Raw genomic sequence first — 5,647 nt, 5'->3', positions numbered from 1 at the left:
ATTTAAAAAATCACATATTATCCAACTATTTCATTATGTATACTCTTATGCTGAGCATTTATGTCCATATAGTACATTCCAATTGGTAATCAAGCATTAATCCATCCCCACGTGGATGTTTTTGTCCTCCAAAACAAAATAAGAACCTATGGCTAATGGTGGAGATGGTAGAGTGCCCAATTTATACATTAGAAAAGATATCCTAATCTTCAAGAATCTTCAAGTAATAGAGGAATCTAAAGTTAAAGACCAAGTACAATATATGTAAAACTATATTGCACCATAATAGTGATGTCTTGGTCCAAGACCTTTCATAAATGAGCTCGTGCAAAATGTAGACATAGTGGTATCTATTATATACCTTATTGGACTAAATTTGTTATAACTTTTGATGAGCTTGTCCAAATCAAGCATCCTATAGCTCAAGGTGAAGCTCTTATTAAGAACTTTCAATTGATGTATGACTCACTTCTTTGTAACTTATGAAAGTTCAAATCTATCCCAAAACAAAGAATTTTCATGCAAGTAATTGTAGTGAAACAAGGCCCATAAACTAACATAATCTTCTTTGAAAATTATCCTTGAAGATATAAGAAGGAACTTCAACATGGTTTTTGGTCTAAATAGTTATTTTTTCAACATAATCCTTTATCCATCCACATCAAAAGGATAACTATCATCAAAATCATTCGTTAGATCATAAATTGGTCCATGTAGTCTCCATCATTCACAAACTCATAGTCTAATGAATGAAGTTGGGAGGAGAGAGGAGAATGAGCTGAAGAGAGAGAAAGAGAGAAAGAAGAAGAGAAGGAAAGACTACAAGAGGTAAGAGAAAGACAAAAAAGAGGGGAGAAAGGAAGAGGAAGAAATGGAAGTCAGAGATGAAGGTGAAGAGTATGTTCTTGATAATAATTGGTTGCCCTAAATTAGGACTCTTACACCTTATATACCCCAGTTAGTGTGACTAGGTGTCTAACCCGTGGTTCTTATGTATCTTGCTTGTTACAATCCATCCCCACACTAAAAGTTTTTTTCCTCAAAACTGAAGAAAAATGGAGGGGAGTGATAGATGGGCTTAAGGATTGGGGTGTAGAGTACTACTCTGAGCCATATTACAATGAAAATAGGTGGGTAAAGACTAGGGGCAACACACTTGTCCATGATAGGCCTTCTGATGTAAAATTGTCGTAACTTTTGATAGGCTGCTCCAAATGGGGCATGACGCATGTCGAAACAAAGCTTATGATGTATACTTTTAGCCCATTTAGGAAGCACATTGCTGAGATTTGTGCAAGTACAAAACTATTCTAAAATAGTGTGCAGTCTATAGGTAGGGTGTGGTCAAATGGGGATATAACTAGCTAGTCTATGTGTTGGGCATCTTGGAGGTGAGGAATTTCATTTACAATAGTGGTTGAGTGCTATGAGGCTTCTCGTAGGTGTAGGCCTTGCCATTTGATGAGGTACCCTTAATGGATTGAGATCTTAAGTGCTTATCTTGTTTCCCAATCATGGTCTTAGGGATATATTGAATGATATCTTCTTCATCTATGGGGAGAAGTTCTTCCACATAGTTCACTGAGGTGCCAATGAAGGGCTTCAGCTAGCTAACATGAAACACATTGTGAATCTTGGTGGTAGGTGGGAGCTCTAATTAGAAAGGCCAATTCACCAACTCTCTTAAGGATCTAACAGGGGCCATAGAAACGATGGGTCAGTTTATTACTACTGCCCTTTTTGAGAGTTGAGTAATGTAACTTATGTACTTTCAAGAGGACCAGCTCTTGGGGAAGTTACTATATATATATCCTCTACATCACATGCGTTCATGGCCTATTTATAAATATTCTTATCTATGAATTTTTTCTAAATAAAACATAACCATTTTCTACTCAATCTGTAAATAACCCCTTTATATTACACCCTTCTGTATGTAAAAAATGTATTAAAATGGTATTTTAAGATACATTATTTTAAACTCACATGATGCACACATATACTCATAAGTAACTTACTCGAGGTTCCCGACTCCCCTTTTTAAATTTCCGAATGCCTTCTTTTCTCATTAGCATAGAGTTTCATGTGAGTTTGTGTCTTTTAAAGATTCACTTTGCATTACTAAAGCAAGGCTTGCATTGCTATCCAACTCGGCTTTTCTTTGAGGGTTGATCTTATCATTGAATAAGATTGTAGGGAGGGAAATCTTATACCCATATAATGCCTCAAAAGGGGAAACCCCAATACTAGAGCGGGTGGATTTGTTATAAGAAAACTCATCTAAGTGGAGCCACATATCCCAACTATGTTGTACATCATGGAAAAGTTGTTGTAAGTACATCTCAAGTCATTTATTTACTCTTTTAGTCTAGCATCTGTCCGGGGGTGGTATGCAATGGATGGAGCAAGCTTACTACCCATAGATGAGAAAACTATTTGTCAAAAGTTGCTCATAAACTTAGCATCCCGATTATGCACTATGACTTGTGGTGGCAAGCCATGCAACTTGATGACATACCCCATAAAGTGAGTGGCCACTTGAGAGGCAGTGTATTGTGTCTTAGGGGGGGTAAAATGGGTAGCTTTGGTGAGGCGATCAACTACTAGGTATATACTGTTTCATCCTTTCTTGGTAACACAAAGGCTCATGATGAAGTACATGGTGATATGTGTCCAATTCCCTTTAGGAATAAGAAGGAGCTGCAAGAGGCCACTAGCGGGCCTAAGCATGCAATCCTTGTTCTATTGTCATGGAACACATTTGATCACAAAATCCTTGACATCTCTCCATAAGCCTTTCTGACGAAACCTCTTGGCTATCCTATTATACGTTTTTAAAACACCTAAGTGACCAGCAGTGGGGCAAGAATTCATCTCTTCCATGATCCTTTGTGTGAAAGGAGAAGTGTAGGGAATGACAATCTCACCATGGGACCAAATAAGGCCATGCTTGAGCTCATACTAGGAGTTTTCAACAATTACCCCATACTGTAATTTGTGGAGGATGTGGTTGAAGTCCTCATCCAACAGATAAGCTTCTAGAAGATCCTCAATCATTAGGAGAAATATGGACTCTCTTTTTTGCCCCTTAAGGAGTGAATAAACAAATATAGGCCTAACCAATGAGAGAGCTGGGAGAAATATGGACTCTCTTTTTTTCCCCTTAAGGAGTGAATAAACAAATATAGGCCTAACCAATGAGAGAGCTGGGATTCCATATTCATGTAACATGAATCTTCTAGCCATATCTTGGCCCAAATCTTCCCTCAACAACAAAATAAGGGAAAATGTGGGGAATACAATACTGACATTTCCTGGAAGTTTGTGACTCAAATTTTCATTTTCTTATTTTTTTAATGTTTGACTTTTCATTTCTCCCCTTTTCACTTTCCCCCTCTTTCTTAGGCGGAACTCAAATTTTACATATCTCTTTCCTTGCATCTTCTTTCCTAATGAAATCCTATAGCCTCTTTGCTGCTTGCCCTATCTATAACCCTATTAAATGTCAAGATTGTGGGAGAGAAGGAAGGAGTCTCGCTTGAAGCTTTCTTGCTTGCACAATGGGGGAAGACACACAAGGGTGGAGGCTGAAAACAGTTTTCCTCTTCTTAGTTGTGTAAGCCAAAAGAACTCTAGTACAAAGAAATAGAGGAACCCTCTATATGGGTCTCAAACCAAACTCAACTAACTAAGGTGGCATACTAACTGAGCCACGAACTAGAGTAGATAAGGATAGCTGTCGTCTAGCTATTATTCATGGGCGGTGTACCAACCGCGTCTGCAACTGACAAGTCGGTGACATAAATACACAACAGTCACCCTGGCGTATCACGAGTGGAGCTCGATATCTCAACACTCCCCCTCGAGCTCAATCCCAATTCCTGCACACCAAGCAGGTCTCTGAACTTGCGTAGCTTCTCTGCGCCCAATGCCTTCGTGAATATGTCAGCTACCTGATCCTCTGTGCTGACATAAACTAGATCAATAAGACCTAGTAAAACCCTCTCCCGCACATAGTGATAATGCACCTCAATGTGCTTTGTTCTAGCATGATAGACTGGGTTATTTGCCAAGTGTATACTACTCATGTTGTCACAATAAATGACAACTGGCCCATCTGTAGACTGATGCATATCATAAAGTAGCTTATGCAACCAAGCTACCTCACATGCAGCCATTGCTGCACCCCTGTACTCAGCCTCTGTGCTCGACAAGGCAATTGTAGGCTGTTTCTTGCTGCTCCAAGTGACTGCAGCACTCCCAAAAGAGAACACATATCCACTGGTAGATCGTCTATCAGAAATACTACCAGCCCAATCAGCATCAGTGTATCCATGCAACTGTATCTGAACCCCAGTCTCATAAAATAGTCCATACTGCAATGTGGACTTCACATACCTGAGTATGCGTCTAGCCGCATCCAAATGTGGTTTCCTTGGAGCCTGCATAAACTGACTTACCAATCCAACAGCATAGCTCAGATCTGGCCTGGTAATAGTCATATAAATCAAACTTCCTACTATGCGTTTGTACATAGTAGGGTCTTCCAGAAGCTCACCTGCATCTGTGCTCAGCTTCACATTCTGCTCCAAAGGAACTGAAATAGGCTTACAGCCTGTCATCCCATATTTGGACAGCATATCCAATCCATACTGCCTTTGCAAGAGCTGTATCCCACTTGGTGATCTAATCACCTCAATGCCCAAGAAATAACGCAGCTCTCCCAAATCCTTCATCTCAAACTTCTGCTTCAATAGCATTTTCACACGAAGGATATCTTCATCACTGTCACCTGTCATAATCAAATCATCAACATAAATGACAAGTAGCATAATACCTTTCTCTGTTTTTCTCACATAAAGTGAGAAATCTGCCTTGGAAATCTGAAAGCCAATAGTGACAAGATATTGTCCTATCTTGTCAGACCATGCTCTAGGTGCTTGCTTCAAACCATACAAAGCTTTCTTCAACCTGCAAACAAACTCAGGATGAACAGCATGCACATAACCTGGTGGCTGCTCCATATAGACCTCTTCTTGCAAATCACCATGCAAGAAGGCATTCTTTACATCCATCTGATGTAAAGACCATCCCTTTGATGCAGCCATAGCAATGACTGCTCTTACGGTTGCCATCCTTGCAACCGGACTGAATGTTTCTTCATAGTCAATTCCATATGTTTGTGCATACCCCTTGACTACTAATCTTGCCTTGTATCTGTTCACAGAACCATCTGCATTGTGTTTCACCTTATAAACCCACTTACAGCCAATTGCATTCTTACCTTTAGGTAAAGGTACCAATTCCCATGTAGCATTTGCTTCCAAGGCATCCATTTCTTCATCCATGGCTTTCTCCCATTTTTCTTTTCCCATGGCTTGCTCAAAAGAAGTGGGTTCTGGTTCCTGTATCACCTTGACCATATATGCATAGTGAATGGCTGTAAATCCATCATATTTCAGCCTATCCACAGGATACCTAACTCTGGTAGACCTGCGCAAAGTGGGTTCACTCCCAGGTGCTCTCAAAACATCCCTGGTCTTCCTTACTCCAGGTGTAACAATAGAAGGAATACCCAACTCATCATCAATGCTCTGTTCTGAGCCACTAGATTCACCATCCACATAAGAGTGACCTGCATTCACAT

Source organism: Lygodium microphyllum, chromosome 8 (assembly GCF_053477565.2).
Source record: "Lygodium microphyllum isolate KBCC chromosome 8, Lygodium_microphyllum_v1.1.10, whole genome shotgun sequence".
Classification (NCBI taxonomy): domain Eukaryota; kingdom Viridiplantae; phylum Streptophyta; class Polypodiopsida; order Schizaeales; family Lygodiaceae; genus Lygodium; species Lygodium microphyllum.
The sequence above is the reverse complement of the archived record's forward strand: the minus strand, read 5'-3'. Positions refer to the sequence as shown.